Here is a 17,558-nt window from a genome sequence, read left to right as displayed (position 1 = left end):
AAAGAAAGTGAAGTAGTTAGCCCATTCAAATGCAAAGTCTGGGATTAGGGATACTTGAAATATGACCTTGAAAGTCAATGGAAATGTCTAACTGGCTGATGGAAGACACGGGCACCAGATAAACCACTTTGTTAGCATCTGTTATGGTGTTACACAAGTCGTTGAGAGGTTAACACAACAAGAGGTGATGTGATACCTAATGTGGCAGGATTAAACAAGCTAATGTGATACTTCTAAATTCTGAGGCTATCATGAAAAGCCACAAATACCTATTCCTCCATTTCCTGTGGCACTATGTGAAGCAGACATTTCATCAGGCTAAAACCTTTCTACTGAGGTCACCCTGTAAACAGTTAATGAAGCAGAAACACTCTAGGGATTCACTGACTGAGCACATTTAGATGTGTTCTATACAAATGTTCAATTGGCAGTGGTGAAATTACCTCACTTTAAAGAAACTGTGGACATTGTACACTTCCAGCATTAAATGGGGTGTTCATAATTAATTTCTTATTTTCTAAGCCAATGTAACATTGTGACTATAACTTTTATTAAACATTACAAAGTTAAAAGGGGAGGAAAAAGCCTAGCGGTCATAAAGTACTTCATACAATTTAGAGTGCAGCAAGGAGTTATTGCTGTATTTGTGTCTGTTAATGAATCTGCAATTTTCTAAGGAGTTAAATTTTTTGTCCCAGGAATTGCCTCATAACTGGTTACCACCAAATGCTATATCACTGTGATGCAACTTAGCACAAAGACAGTATGAGATGTAATTCATGAGGCTAGGAATGGATGTTGTCTTGCAATATTCTGCAAATCCTTAAACCTTACAAGAGCTAATGCAGTATTTCATGAGCCACAGGAACATCTTACAGTGCTTTAGCAGTGTCATATCCTTAACACTTCTTCAAGCCTATTACTATTTCTTGGGAAGTGAAAGGCTGAGAAAACTTCTATCACATTTCCTCCTAAAAAAAAAAAAAAAAAAAAAAAAAAAAAAAAAAAAGACTAATAAATGGAGCTCTACTATGAAGAGCTGAAGAATTATAGAATGAAACTATTAAAGCTTTTGTGGTACTGACTTGTATTATACAAATTACTCTGTGAACCCTCAGGTTGGCAATAAAACGTTTTCTTTCACCATGTTCTCTCCATTGCAAAAATACAAACACACATCCCATGAGAACAAGTCTTTGGGGATAAATGCCAGATGTAGAGAATTTAAGACCAGGAAGAATTCATGATTTCTGCATAACAAGCCATCGAATTTTTACAAAGTGTCAAGCCCTTAACTTGACTGTGCTAAAAATTACATTGTGCATGTAATTCATCTACCAGTGCAGAGTGTGTGAACTGTTTCAGTGCTTTTATCTATATTGCTCTTCCTAGGAAAGTACCAAGGGATCAATCCTCACACATAGGTTTATCTACCACATTCTTCCTAGAGGCATGATTTTTGTATGGCAATCCTCTTTCACTCAAGATCTGGATGATGGCATTGTTTCTTCAATGTACATTACTTGCATCAACAGCTTCTCTGATTTTCTCCCATTTTAGTTACAGTAAAATTCTTCATGCCCTCTTTCATGAATAAATAACAGCTCCTCATGCATGGTATATGTGTATTGCACACAGTTGGGGAAAAAAAAATAAGTACAATCTTTAACTTTAGACCCTACAAACATTGTCTTTGAAATCAGTGAGATGTTCAAACAGATAATATTTCCTGCACTCACAGAAACAATAACAAAGAGTGGCATTCCCATGCTTATGTAAAGACATCCATTAGGTATCAGATAACTCTTAGAGGTATGGAGACTATCATAATTCATGTGTAGCTTAGAATTAGTTTAAATGAAGGCTGCTATCCTAGCTTCTCTCTCTTGCACTTCTCCACATACAGTACAATGGTTACTTTGCCATGATATGAGTTTTGAACTGATAAATTCTCTTTTAGTGAGATTATGTCAACAACCTGGTAATGAAGGCTTTAAGTCTTAAATAGGTAGAATGTCATACTAATTTATAGAATATAAACCGTACATAGATGTATTGACATTGTAGCTACTTCAATATTGGTTAAAGGCATATTTTAAATAGATTATGAACTAATTTGTTGTGGAAATTAAGATATAAACTAGAATAACTTTACAACGGCAAGTTAATATGTATGCCTACACTGATGTGTATGCATTTATATATAAATATATACATATATATATACCCACTCACACATCACCTCCACATTGCTAAAATGTAAAATATGATACAGAAAAATCATCAGATACGTAAGTCTCTTATGGACATTCAGAGCCAAGGGGCAGAAAATTCTTTCAGGTCTTGTTAATCAGCATCTTGCAGTCCAGCTAGTGTGATAAAAAAAAAGTCTGTCTCATCTGTTGGTTTTAAAGAACTGGAAGGTTTTGATCCATCTGTCACACAATTTCTCCCATTACTATTTGGAGAAATATGCAATCTGTTCCATTAATAAAATGCTGCAAGTAGATTCCTCCTTCTATGCAGTTCTAAACCCACTTGACAGGTGGATATTTTGACCTGTACATGGTGCAAAGCATTGAGTCATTTTAGTAAGTGTATGTCTCCACAAAGAAAAGAAAGATAGACACTAATTAAAACCTAGGTAAGTCATCTGGAAGACTGGTAGCACACTCTGGCATTTGTTAACACAATACAAAAGTCACTAATTATAGTAGTATTGTTAGTGCCATTGAAGTTATAACAGCCTGTCAGAGGTGCCATTATTAAACCACTATATTCAGGTGTTCATAACGACAACCATAAAAATTTAAATAAAGCTGAAACTTGGCATACATGATCTCAGTTTGGAGCACTCTTTTTTTGGGGGGGAGAAGGGGATGCTAGTAGCTGCACGTATTTATATCTAACTTCATGATTTTAAAACTTTACCTTGAATACCGATTATAAAAAATTATTCATAAAATAAATACTTTGGGATGAAAAATATGGCAGTTTAATCCTGGTTCATATGTTTACTGTGGACCAAGCCATATATCTTCTGTTTTGGTAAAGTACTTAAATATGTGTCTCCCTAAGCAGTTTAGGAATTTAATAGAAATAGCCAACTGGGAAAGGTAGCAGTTTAAATACTTCTGTGTATCTGGTTATTAATTTCTCATTGCTCCATCTCCCTTCTTCAAAAAACACCTTATAAGAATGTGGAAAAAAATAACGTTTCCTTTTCTCAGCTCCCTTATGTCCCTTTACACTGTCATCTCCTTGTGGTAGGAGATGTTCTTTGCCACTGTTTATACAGCAGCTGGATCAGAAGGATTTCACACCTCAGTGAGATGAAACAAAATGGGAATGCAAACACTATATAATGGATTGTTTGCAAATATTCCTTGTGGTGGTGGCTGCTTTCAGGGTTCTACAGGAAATCAATTATTCCTGTATCTCAATAAAGTGAGCCAATTCAATAACAGCTGGCAAAATTAAACACCTTAACCCTTAACTTCTCACGGTAAGTTAGTAAATTAGTTAGGCTAAAGTTGCACCAGGGGTGTTTTAGGTTGGATATTAGGAAGAACTTCTTTACTGAGAGGGTTCTGAGGCATTGGAATGGGCTGCCCAGGGAAGTGGTGGAGTCACCATCCCTGGAGGTCTTTAAAAGACATTTAGACGTTGAACTTAGTGATATGGTTTAGTGGAGGTCTTGTTAGTGTTAGGTCAGAAGTTGGACTCTATGATCTTGAGGTCCCTTCCAACCCAGACAATTCTCTGATTCTGTGATTCTGTGATTCAACTGGTTTTGCCACTAAAGACTGAGGCAAAGAAGGCATTAAGCACCTCTGCCTTTTTCTCATGTTTTGTAACTTATGCAGGACATCATATTCCAGAGAATGGTTGTTCTCTGGATACCCAGTACCCTGAGCTGGTGGAAGGGGATGGGGAGCAGAATGTGGCCCTCACCATCCACGAAGAACTGGTTGGTGACCTGCTATGGCACTTGGATGTGCACAAGTCGATGGGGCTGGATGGGATCCACCCAAGGGTACTGAGGGAACTGGCAGAGGAGCTGGCCAAGCCACTATCCATCATTTATCAACAGTCCTGGCTATCGGGTGATGTCCCAATTGACTGGCGGCTAGCAAACGTGACGCCCATCTACAAGAAGGGCCGGAGGGCAGACCTGGGAAACTACAGGCTTGTCAGTTTGACCTCAGTGCCAGGGAAGCTCATGGAGCAGATCCTCTTGAGAGTCATCACGCAGCACTTGCAGGGCAAGCAGGCGATCAGGCCCAGTCAGCATGGCTTTATGAAAGGCAGATCCTGCTTGACGAACCTGATCTCCTCCTATGACAAAGTGACGCACTGGGTGGATGAGGGAAAGGCTGTGGATGTGGTCTACCTTGACTTCAGCAAAGCTTTTGACACCATTTCCCACAGCATTCTCCTCAAGAAACTGGCTGCTCTTGACTTGGACTGGCGCACGCTTCGTTGGGTTAGAAACTGGCTGGATAGCTGGGCCCAAAGAGTCGTGGTGAATGGAGCCAAGTCAAGTTGGAGGCCAGTCACTAGTGGCGTCCCCCAGGGCTCGATGCTGGGGCCGGTCCTCTTTAATATCTTCATCGATGATCTGGACGAGGGCATCGAGTGCACCCTCAGTAAGTTCGCAGATGACACCAAGCTATGCACATGTGTCGATCTGCTCAAGGGTAGGAAAGCTCTGCAGGAGGATCTGGATAGGCTGCACCGATGGGCTGAGGTCAACTGCATGATGTTCAACAAGGCCATGTGCTGGGTCCTGCACCTGGGGCGCAATAACCCCAAGCAGAGCTACAGGCTGGGAGATGAGTGGTTGGAGAGCTGCCAGGCAGAGAAGGACCTGGGAGTGATGGTTGATAGTCGGCTGAATATGAGCCAGCAGTGTGCTCAGGTGGCCAAGAAGGCCAACGGCATCCTGGCTTGTATCAGAAACAGTGTGACCAGCAGGGCTAGGGAGGTGATCATCCCCCTGTACTCAGCTCTGGTGAGGCCGCACCTCGAGTACTGTGTTCAGTTTTGGGCCCCTCGCTACAAGAAGGACATCGAGGTGCTTGGGCGGGTCCAGAGAAGGGCGACGAAGCTGGTGAGGGGCCTGGAGAACAAGTCCTATGAGGAGCAGCTGAGGAAGCTGGGCTTGTTCAGCCTGGAGAAAAGGAGACTCAGGGGTGACCTTATTGCTCTCTACAGATACTTTAAAGGAGGCTGTAGTGAGGTGGGGGTTGGCCTGTTCTCCCATGTGCCTGGTGACAGGACGAGGGGGAATGGGCTTAAGTTGCGCCAGGGGAGTTTTAGGTTAGATGTTAGGAGGAACTTCTTCACTGAAAGGGTTGTGAGGCATTGGAACAGGCTGCCCAGGGAAGTGGTGGAGTCACCATCCCTGGAAGTCTTTAAAAGACGTTTAGACGTAGAGCTTAGGGATATGGTTTAGTGGGGATTGTTAGCGTTAGGTAGAGGTTGGACTCGATGATCTTGAGGTCTCTTCCAACCTAGAAATTCTGTGATTCTGTGTGATTCATTAATAAGTTTCTTTATGCATCAAATTAGAATGACCTCATTCCAACATCAATCTTGAATTAATTACATAGCAATCAGCACAGAGCTGATATTGCTGGAGATTGGGGATTACCCTGTGTTATGGTTTAACCCGGCTGGCAGCTAAACACCACGCAGCCGTTCGCTCACCCTCCCCCCTCCCTCTCTGGGATGGGGGAGAGAAATGGAAAGTGAAGCCCGTGAGTTGAGATAAAGACAGTTTAATAAGACAGGAAAATAATAATAATAATAATAATAATAATAATAATAATAATAATAATAATAATAATAATAATAATACAATGGTGATAATAGTACTACTACTAATAATATGTAGAAACAAGTGATGCACAATGGAATTGCTCACCACCCGCTGACCGATGCCCAGCCTAACCCCGAGCAGTCCGGCCCCCTCCCCCCGGCTAGCCACCCCTATATATTGTTTAGCATGACGTCAGATGGTATGGAATATCCCTTTGGCTAGTTTGGGTCACCTGTCCTGGGTCCGTCCCCTCCCAGCTCTTACTGCACCCCCAGCCTGCCTGTTGGCAGGACAGAGCAAAAGGCTGAGATGTCCTTGGCTTGGTATAAGCACTGCTCTGCAACAATTAAAACATCGGGGTGTTATCAGCACTCTTCTCATCCTAAGCCAAAACACAGCATTCCACCAGCTACTAGGAAGAACATTAATTCTGTTCTAACTGAAACCAGGACACCCTGGTTGTCCGTTGGTGCAAGCAGTCGTTAATATGATGGCACAAGGATTTGGGATAACAAATCACCTCTGAGTAGTACAAACCTGAGTTCATTAAAGTTTAAACATTTTATGGATTAAATCTTTTATTTTAAAAAGTAAACACAGAAGGGATTTTCCTAATAATAATATCTTGTGTTTTCCTTTATCCAAATAAATCTGCTTCTGGCAATAATGCAGGAAAATACTAAGGTAACTTAGAAAGATGCATCAGGTAAGTAAAAAGAAACATTTAGTTTCAGAGCATTTTCTTCTTCCAACATATTTAATCAATTGCTTTTCTTTCCTCCTTACCTTTGTATGAGTAGGAATAAGAATAACTCTTACTTATGTATGACTCTAAAATCTAGAATCAAAAAAAAAGATCCTGTTAACAGGAATAACCAGGCTGTTTATTCCTATGCCTGTTGTCCACATCATATAAAGCATCCATATAAAGCATCATGGATCTTAGCCTAAATGGCATTGACTGGCTTACATCCATTTGATCCGTAGGCAATGGGATCTGAAACACACACTACTCTATTTCATGACTGCTTTTGCCAGCCAAGGGAACTAATTGGCTCATTCTAGATCAAAGACAGTCTGAAATAACACATATGGATAATTTGCACACTGGACCATTGAAGTGAAACAGGACAGATGAATTTAGTGGTGTGTATGTATCCATAATGTTTTCATTATGTCAAATCTGTGTCAAATTTCATTTATTTAGGGATTAAATTAGGTTATAGAGAATCAGATATCCTCTCTGTTGAGCTTTGTGGGAAACTGCTGAATAATACTCAAAATACTGAGTATTTTTTATATTCATGGTGAAACGAGAAAGTAAAAGAAGAAAGTAAAGAAATATAAACCAGATTTAAAAAAAAAAAAAAAAAATCTGAAAGAAAGATTTATCCTTATTGTGATCCTACATTACAAAAAAAGTATTGGTATTGGTATTGTCCATATCCTCTGTGAAGTCCTAGCATACCCGAGAGAGATGGCCAAAGTATTCTCACTTAATTCTTCAGGAAAAAAAATGCCACATCAAACTTAATCTAGAGACTAAGGTTGAAATTGCCAGGGAAATAAACATATTTCAGGACACTGAAATGATGCCAGGACATTTATTCCAATAAATTTATTTCTCAAGAGATTTTTACGTAATTCTTTAGTGGCCAGAAGCTGTCTTCATGCATTTCTCTCAGATTACTGTGTTCCCACATTGTGGAGGGGCAGTGAGCTAATACAAACCAAACAAGTAGAAGAATATTTGGGCAGTAATCATGTGTTCTTCAGGATGGGATTTATGCAATGCAATTAACAATGAAAAAACATAATTTAAATGTGTTGCTAAGATGATCTCTTCTCTTCTCTTCTCTTCTCTTCTCTTCTCTTCTCTTCTCTTCTCTTCTCTTCTCTTCTCTTCTCTTCTCTTCTCTTCTCTTCTCTTCTCTTCTCTTCTCTTCTCTTCTCTTCTCTTCTCTTCTCTTCTCTTCTCTTCTCTTCTCTTCTCTTCTCTTCTCTTCTCTTCTCTTCTCTTCTCTTCTCTTCTCTTCTCTTCTCTTCTCTTCTCTTCTCTTCTCTTCTCTGTTCCTGGTTTGTGATCATTTTATTATGTCTCCTATAAATTGGTGTCCTCAAAATAAAGAGGAAGGCCAGTGTCTTAGCAGACATGAATATGGTTGTGCCTGTGCACATACAGTAAAAAGATATGAACCACTGAGTTACTACTTTGAACTCATTCATATATTGAATATTGTACTTTGATAGTTAAACATGGTCCCTATAAGGAAAAAAAATATATTAAAATTAAATAATAATAATAATAATAATAATAATAATAATAATAATAATAATAATAATAATAATAATAATAATAATAATAATAATAATAATAATAATAATAATAATAATAATAATAATAAAACAAGGCAACAAAGCAACATGAAGAAAAAAATCAAAGGAAATCATATGAGCATGATGATAGTATTTATGTTTTAGGATAGGAAAGCCCAAAGGAAGAATAAACAGGGCTGAGCAGTTAAGATATTTGATCTGCTTTTTCATCTTTTCACTATTCAAATAACACTGACGATGTTAAGCAAATCCACCCATTAATGTGTATATGCCTATATACATTTATTTCCTCTAAAAGGAATAAAAATAAAATAAAAAAGAAAAATATTTCTTTATATATATATATATAAATATATACATGTATATATATATATATTTTTCCCCTGACAGATAGAGTGGAACAAAATCTGTTTCTAGACTAGGTCTTAGCCTTTTAGTTCTTCAAGCATAAACCAGAGATAACAGCACTTTCCTGTCTCTCAGGGGTGTTGTGTAGATAAATACATTAAAGACTAAGAGGTGTTCAACTTCCAGATAAGTATTTTAGGCAGAATTCCCAAATGTTTGCTTTCTTAAGCTCTGTAAAATTACTGGGCCCAATGCTTCCTGCTGTATATTGTCTTAGCATTTCCTCCTGTTCAAACAAAACAGGTGAAAAACACTGTCTGTTGGATGGTGTACTCATTTTCACTGATGTGCAAATGTCCCCCTGAGATGCAAGGATCAAACTCTCAGTGTCCATAGTAGTGTATGATACAATAATGTGGTAAAAGAGATGATAAAGAAAACATTCCCAGGAGAAAAGGGTTTATCGTTGCTTCTTACTTGGACTCTGAGAAATCACTAACAGATTCCTCCAGAGAAGCAATATAGGATTTAAAGATATTTGTGTGATGTAAGCTTGAAAGGATCAGAGGTGACATGTTCATTGTTTCTATTTTCATTAGTTGTATGTCATTAAAAAGTCATTTGTGGGCATTACTCTGTATGCATAAAACAACTAAAATATTCATTACACACAAAATGAGTGGAAATGTACTCCAATAATATCTACATATGCCTTTTTTAAATATAATGATACAGATAACCAAAGGTCTTTCTCTTGACCCCTTTTCCCATTACAATGCCACTACACATGACTATTCATTTATTTATAGCCAAGCCTAGCAAACATGACAACTAAACTTTTTGTATTTTGAGGTGTAAGACCTCAAAAAGCAAATGTATCTCACTCACAGGAAACAATATCCAGGAAATGGTAAAATTACAAAATCAATCTCTGAGCCCTTAAGAAACACCTATTCAAGACAGTACAAGTAAGCCAGACTCAGTTTTCCTGTACATCTACAGTACAACTACAAGCTAAATAGCCCTCTGTCGTTTCCATGGGACTCAACCCCCAGTCAGGCTAGTTGAAGGCAAAGAAAAGCAAAAACTTATGTTGCTTAAATACTACATAATGGTGCTACAAATTCCATTTTGCATTAGTGGGAGCAAAGAAAACATGTATACTGCTAGAGCATTGGGAAAAATTAAAAACTCCAAACCTTTTTCCCAAACAATATATTTATAATCAGTCTTCTTCCAGAATAGCACATGCAAAAGGGCAGAACTGATGATGCCTGATTGCCTACTGAGAGCTAAAGACCTTGCATGACAAAGTTAGAACACGTTTCAGAACTGTCAGTCTGGTAGATTTAACAACAGTTTGCTGAGGGGAAGGGAATAAATAGTTTCTTGGTCTCTAATCTCAGGCAGAATAAAGCTTATTGTCTCTTTTTTGTTTGTTTGCTGTTGTTGTTTTAATGAGTAGCTAAAATTAACAAGTGAAATTGCTATTTAAGCACTTAGGTAAAGTTCTACTCTTTCAAAAAGTCTTGAACATGTGCAGAGTAACTTCAGTGGGAAATTACTGTATGTGGGGGATAAGTAAATAAGTTTTGTTTGGTGGATAGATGTTGGAATGTGCTAAAAATGTTTTCTTAGTGGGAAAAGTGGTTGGATATTTTTCCCCCCACAGTAGTTTTAAAAAAGCTGTCAATGAGTCCTGTGGGCTGGCTTTGGAGGGTCTTGCTTGGAATAAAGAAAACTACCTTTCCTAGAACTTTATTTGTGGAACTGGAAAAAGTCCTGTAATCTTCCAGAGATTTAATTTCTTGTATAGAAATCAGTGTAACATTTCAATCTCTTTACTATGGATTTACCAAGAATCAGTTCACTGAGACACTTGAGGCCTTGTGACATCTGAAGCATTTAAAAATTTGAAAAAAAAAAAAAAAAAAAAAGAGAGAGAGAGAGAGAGGTCAGTTTAGTGATGAGGTAATGCTGGTGCTTTGTCCTAGAAATGTTACACAAAGGTTTTACAGATGCCCTGTGTAGTCCTGGCATGACTTCAGGCAGCAGAGAAAACATTTAGCTCTCAGTATGTTCAAAGGAAGATTTTCAGTCTCAGTAGTTCGGGACATATATATTGCATTCATTCAATGCTTAGAATTGTATATCAAAGACCAATAATATTTCCAGGTTCCTATATAATAGGCCTTTTGTTTTTGAACATTGTGATCCAAAAAGCAGTTCAATTTTTATTTATTAGTTACTGTTTAGAAATGAAGAGAAAGGGAAAATAGCATATTTTATAAGTGTCCTGGTTTCAGTTAGGACAGAATTAATTTTCTTCCAAATAGCTGGTAGGGTGTTATGTTTTGGCTTAGGATGAGAAGAGTGCTGATAACATGCTGATGTTCTAATTGTTGCAGAGCAGTGCTTACACCAAGCCAAGGACGTTTCAGCTTCTCACTCTGTCCTGCCAATGGGCAGGCTGGGGGTGCAGCAAGAGCTGGGAGGGGACAGACACAGGACAGCTGACCCAAACTAGCCAAAAGGGTATTCCATCCCATCTGACGTCATGCAAAACAACATATAGGGGTGGCTAACCAGGGTGGGGAGGCCAGACTGCTTGGGGTTAGGCTGAGCATGGGTTAGCAGGTAGTGAGCAATTGCATTGTGCATCACTTGTTTGTACACATTATTATTTAGTAGTACTACTATCATCATTATTATTGTTGTTGTTATTATTATTTTTCTGTCTTAATAAACTGTCTTTATCTCAACTCAGAGGCTTCACTTTCCCATTTCTCTCCCCCATCCCAGAGAGGGAGGGGGGAGGGTGAGCGAACGGCTGTGTGGTGTTTAGTTGCCGGCCGGGTTAAACCACAACTATATGTCTTTATTTTTAATTATTTTGGATAAAGGAACATGGAAGAAATGAAGCAATTCCTTGCTGTCCTCCTAGGAAAAAAGATGAAGAAAAAAAAAAAAGTAACACTTTACTCTCAGCCCAAATGAAAATATAAGCTAAATTAAAATGGAAAAAATAAAAATAAAATAAAATAAAATAAAATAAAATAAAATAAAATAAAATAAAATAAAATAAAATAAAATAAAATAAAATAAAATAAAATAAAATAAAATAAAATAAAATAAATAAAATAAAATAAAATAAAATAAAATAAAATAAAATAAAATAAAATAAAATAAAATAAAATAAAATAAAATAAAATAATAAAATAAAATAAAAGTGATTTCCCAGAATGTAGTGTGCTAGGCAAATATCAAGAAGGAAAGGACACACATTTGCATACTGCATAAGGCATGGCAGTGATTTTGCTGTTAGGCACAAAGGACTTGGAGCCTATACCATGTAAGGACATCAAAGCATATTTCATCATCCTAGTCCGAAATGATCCCTCTCAGTGTAATCTGGCATTTGGGTAAGCATCAGCAATTCAAGAAGGTGGAAAAAAGAGCAGCAGTGGCAGGAAGAGCTTTCTGTTCATTCCTAGTGGAATATAATGCACTATCTGGCTCAGGTACTGCAAAGCAAAGACAATTTTCTGCCTTAGGAAACATTTCCTGTCTATTCTTTCAGCATTAAAAATAAAGCCTCATATAACAGTATTGCCTTACAGAACAGAAGTACAAAACTACAATCATAAACAATGCCTTTGTTCCAAATGGAAATCTGGAGAACACTCCAAAGTTTAGTCTGGTGAAATAACCAAGTGTGATAAAATCAAACTGAATAAACACCCTGGAATGCATCTAACAGTACTTCCATCTGCAGCCTGTCTATATAGCATTGGGAAATGCTTTTCAGAGAGCAGTCCCTCAAATCCTTAAGATGGCTTCATTCAGGGATGACAAAAACAACAAAAAAAAATATATAAAAAAAAAATCCTTTGGCAGGTTGCTAATAGCTCAAGGCTTCTGTCTTTATTTGGTATAAATAATTAACCAGTACTGTGCATGGATGACTAAGCAGGGTAATAGAGATGTTTCAGTTTGAGGTTGAGAATACATCCTTTATAATATGAAATAAACCAAGCAGCTTATAGGAACAGGTTAGTTGTTACTGAATTGAACTGGAAATATTCACAAATCATATTTCACTATCCAAAACACTCAGAGAAATTTTCAAAAATGGGAAGGGCTGTGGTTTCCAAGGGAGGAAAACGGAAGACTTCTCAACCAGGGCTTTTGGCCTGGTTATCAGCATAGCTTATAATATTTCCCAGCTAACCTAGATGTCTAATGCAGGTTTTAGCTGTAATCTTCAGGTAAAGACTGTATGTAGTATGATTTGAAAATAAAAGTTTTTTACAAGATAACAGACAGACACAAATTCCACATTGCTTTATTTATAGGTTAGACGGATGTGATTTTATGATTCTTGTAAACAAGCAAACAAACAAACAAATAAAACATCATCAGCAACAACAACCTGGTCAGGAACATTTCCTGTAGCTATTAGTGTTACAGATATACCAACACTGATTTGAGAAACACAGACAGAGTGGGGACCTCAAACCAGGCCCTGCAAGTCATTCCTGCAGCCTGCATCAACACAACAGGACCAGGGTCTACTTTCCTTGGCTGTATTGTCCAACACAACATGTCCAACACATGTGGCTGCAGCCAAAGCCTTAATCCTTTTATAATACATAGGAATAATATCTATATTGGAAAACACTATTTTATTTTATTTTTTTTTAATTTCATTGAACTCGTTTAAATTCTCTTGGATTTAAGTATTCTGAAGCGACCGTATGCATGCAAGAACATTGCCATATACGATGTTTTTTTTGTTTTCCAGGCGAAGAAATTGAATTGAATCAATGGTATTTAACCAGATTAGTTAACAGTTCCAAGGGCAGGGTAACTAAAACATGAGGTTTTACTTCAATGATAGTTATCTGACAGTTATCTATTTTCAGGGGAAAAAAAAAAAAAAAAAAAAGCAAGATGTGATCAATGTCTGTGATATTTATCATGACTCAGAATTTCAACTTAATTTAACAAGATCTATAGCTGTTGAAAATTGAACTTTTTCTTGGAAATTAGGTGCTCCTAATGCAAGGCAGTATGAGACAAAGCAGATTCCGTGCTGCACCCAACTTATCCCAGGTAAAAAGAGGCTTTAACAAAGCCAGATACCACTCCTCAAATCTCTGTACCACCTCCACACCTCCTCTTTCTGCCTTCACTCTCTGTGTAGAGCTCATTATGTTGTTCATCCCTCATGCTAGGCCCCCTTCAGAGGCTGGAGGATGAAGTCTCCTACAGTGGCTTATTTCTTCCAGATTTTCCCAGCCTACAAGGAGGTGCCTTCTACCTTTACATAGAAATCTGGGATCATTCTTAGTTATCCAGATATCTTTCTCTCTATTTGATAAGAAAAATGTTAATGGTTAATTCACTGGCATTCTACAATTATGTAAGTTAACAAGGATTCTCTCTGATCACCACCTTTGCTTGCAGTTTTACTTCAGTGAATAGAAAATCAAGTTGTTTTGCGTTTTCCTGGGTTTCTGTGGTGCAGTATGTAGCTATAATTTTTCATGCATTACATGCAAATTGATTCTTCACCATTTTGCAGAATTATAAGGGACACAGCTTAATTATCTTTTCCTATAAGGAGCTCTGCCTTGTAGCTTTGTTTATTTTTCATTTGCATCCTTTTCCTGAGCTATTTGTAACATTCACCCAGCACATCCTTTGTAATCAAGAACTATAGGGTTTTTCCTCCAGTTCTAATTTGTCTTTCTTGACTCCACTTTTTTCAGCAGTCCTGACATTTCTTTCTATGATTCATAAACAAAAAGCACCATTGCCACTCTATGTAGCTTCATCAGTATAATGCTTTAACCATGTAGCTGAAAGAAAAAGAAAAAAAAAAAAAAAAGTTACTACATCTTCCATGGTGTTCATCTCTCCCTTTTGCCTCTCTTCCTTCCAATAAGGCTACCACTCTTAAAGATCAGGCTTAGGATCTGATCTTTATCTTTGATGTTTCTCCATTGTATACAGCTGCAGAAATCTCAGAATTTCCTCCAGGATGTGCAAGGTGAGCTACTAAGGAAGCTTTCTGGGCAACCTCCAGAAGTTCCTTCCAACCTCTACCATTCTGTGATGTTATGATCCAGCTGACAAAAAATGATTAATTACTGAATCTTTCCATGAATGTCTGCTTCTCTAGCAAAATTATCCTTATTTCTGCTCTTCATCTTTTCTTCTAAAAAATGTTTTCTTTGATCACCTATCTACACAGATGTCCTGTGCCTTGTTCCATGAAGCCTTATGCACAGAGATCTCTCTCTGAATTGAATCATGAGGTTACTACATCTTAAGAAACTCTTAAGAAACTGACCATCTAGATGGACAGAGATGGGACTTACCAGTATCAACAGTTTTTATCATTATACTTAATAATGTGCATTACATTTGTTGTACATGTAGCACAGACCACCATAATATTCAGGATGAATTCAGTCCCTGAAGAGGGTAACTGAAGATGCCAATGCAACTTTAAAGGCTACATTTTTTGTTTCAGGCCCATAGTCATGTGTCTTTCATGGTAGATTTTTAGAATGAGATTATTAGGTAGCTAAACTGCTTTTCATTTTACAGTACAAAATACAAATTTCAGTTTATTTACTATATCTCCCTTTGCACTTGAACTTATATTTTATCTACTGTTTACAAGACAACAAAGTATTTCTATTTCTGTAATTCAGCTTTTCTGTTAAGAAAAGAAAACCTAAATTCTCTTCTATTTCATCACTTTCTGGTTAATAAATGATGTTAAGTGGCATGTACCTAAAGAGGTTTCTGTGTGGCAGTGTTGTGCAGTGCTACACTGAGATACATGCCTCTTGGAGCAAAACCTCCAGTCCCAAGTTAGATGTGTAAAATCCCTATCGATGCTTTTCCTGCTGAATTCAAGGTTTACCTACCTTTACCTGTCACCCACATCAGCACTTGAGATGTCTCAATCCTTTCTGAGTTTTTTCTTACTTTCTTGCCTGTAAAGTGATCCATTTTCAGCCAACATCCCCTTTGTTTCATAATAACACAAGCCTTCTGAAGTGGTGAGCTCAGAAGTGTCATTTAGGAGGTTATAGTGAGGTGGGGGTTGGGCTTATCTCCCAAGCATCTCTCTTTATTGAAAGAGTTGTGTGGCATTGGAATGTGCTGCCCAGTGAGGTGGCTGAGTCACCATTCCTAGAGGTATTCAAGAAACATGTAGATTTTGAACTTAGTAGCATGGTGGACTTTGGCACAAGGTTAAGGGCTGATGATCTTAGAGGTCTTTTCTGACCTGACTGACTCTATGATTCTAAGATCATTGATACCATACAGACCTTTCAAATAAGCTTTCAAGGTTCAATTGATGATAAAGGCTGATTTCCTGGGAAAATAATATTAAAGTTGTTAATTGTGTTGTTAATCATGAACTGATCTGACTTTATAGTGCGTTTTGTTATTCTCCTTCCTCTAACCTCTATTCCTCTGTCTGTCTATGGTTAGATGTCTAGCTTTTTGGTCCCAGTCCCTCCTGCCTTGAATCTTAAGAAAGTGAACTGCAGCACAGCTGTAAATAAAAGAATAATAAATATACACAGCTATTCATAAAGAAGCAGGCCTAATAATCCTCTGGGAGATAGTCTGCAAGTGTCTGCCAGATGCAATGAATTGTCCATGATAATCTTTCCTAGTTATTAAAAGAGATTTCATCTAGTTATATATTTTTCTCCGGGGTAAATGGACAATTACAAGGGTAACTTGTTTTTGTGGTTTAATGTTTTCAGCATTGAAGTTACTTAGAACCTAAAGCCATTATGATGCTCTCAGACTTCAGAGACAAATACATGTTACATGTACTAAAACTTGGTACATATCAGCCTCATCATCCAAGGTTCCACAGCTCTCTCTCAAAAAAAAAAATAAAAAGAAATAAAAAAATAAAATAAAAAATACCCCAAAGGGGGGAAAAAAAAAAAAAAGAGAGAGAGAGAGAGAGAGGGAGAAGACATTGGTCAGAAATCAAGATATCTTCTGTGACTAGCTGATAGCAGGCCATTTTTTACCAGGAAACAACTGTATTTTTTGGTAAAAATGCTAGTGAATCATCACATTTTCATCACAAATTATGTAGGTTCATATAGAAAATGAACAAGCAAAAAAGAAAGCATGGAATTATTAGAGATCGAATGACTCGTGTAATGCAATAGTGCAGTGAGATACCGCACTATTTCTTGGAAAAATGGAAGAGTCTAGCTTGCTTCAGTGTGTGTCTCTTCCTCCCTGCTCTGATCCCTCAATTCAGACAAAAAAAAAAAAAAAAAGCACTCCTTTTCATTCATCTGCTTTGAATGTTAGCTCATTTCTAATGTGCAATGGGAAAATGCCTGTGACCATTTGGCACTGTGTTCTACTGAGTTGCACTACAACACTGAGTGCTGCCTCTGATTCCTTCAAGGCAGTAAAGGCCACAATGAATTTTGTTTATTATTTTATTGGTTTATATTCTATTGAAAATAAAACATTGGTCTGGACAGGCAAGAGTTTTAATGTTAGCCTGCTGGCATCCTAAGCAAGTCAAAAGATGTTATGGTCTGAAAAACAAGAGTAATCTTAGTTTATTGTGGTAATGTTCTTTGTTTCAAAAGTGGAGCTAGCTGGGTAAACCAGTGAAACTAACCCTTAGACACCTCATGTGCAAAGCAGACATAATGATTAACAGTTCTTTTGCAGGAAACAGAGAACTATTGATAAAAGTTCTATACAAGAGGCTTTTAAGTCTATAGCCATTTCTATTGTCTTTATTTTGCTCTTGCTATCTGATGCCAATCATGTGAACATTTTTTATATGAGTGTTGCACCTGCTACTAATAACTTTGCTATAACTGAAAGAATTATGAACATCTGCAGTGAAATTCTGTATTCTCTTCAATCTGCATGAGCTCTTTTTTATTACCTTAAATGAAAGCAGGCTATCTTTCTTGCTTTGTACCAATCATGCAACATACTTACTTTGGGATTATTAGGTGTTGGGTGA

This window comes from Aythya fuligula, chromosome Z (assembly GCF_009819795.1).
Source record: "Aythya fuligula isolate bAytFul2 chromosome Z, bAytFul2.pri, whole genome shotgun sequence".
Taxonomy (NCBI): domain Eukaryota; kingdom Metazoa; phylum Chordata; class Aves; order Anseriformes; family Anatidae; genus Aythya; species Aythya fuligula.
The sequence above is the reverse complement of the archived record's forward strand: the minus strand, read 5'-3'. Positions refer to the sequence as shown.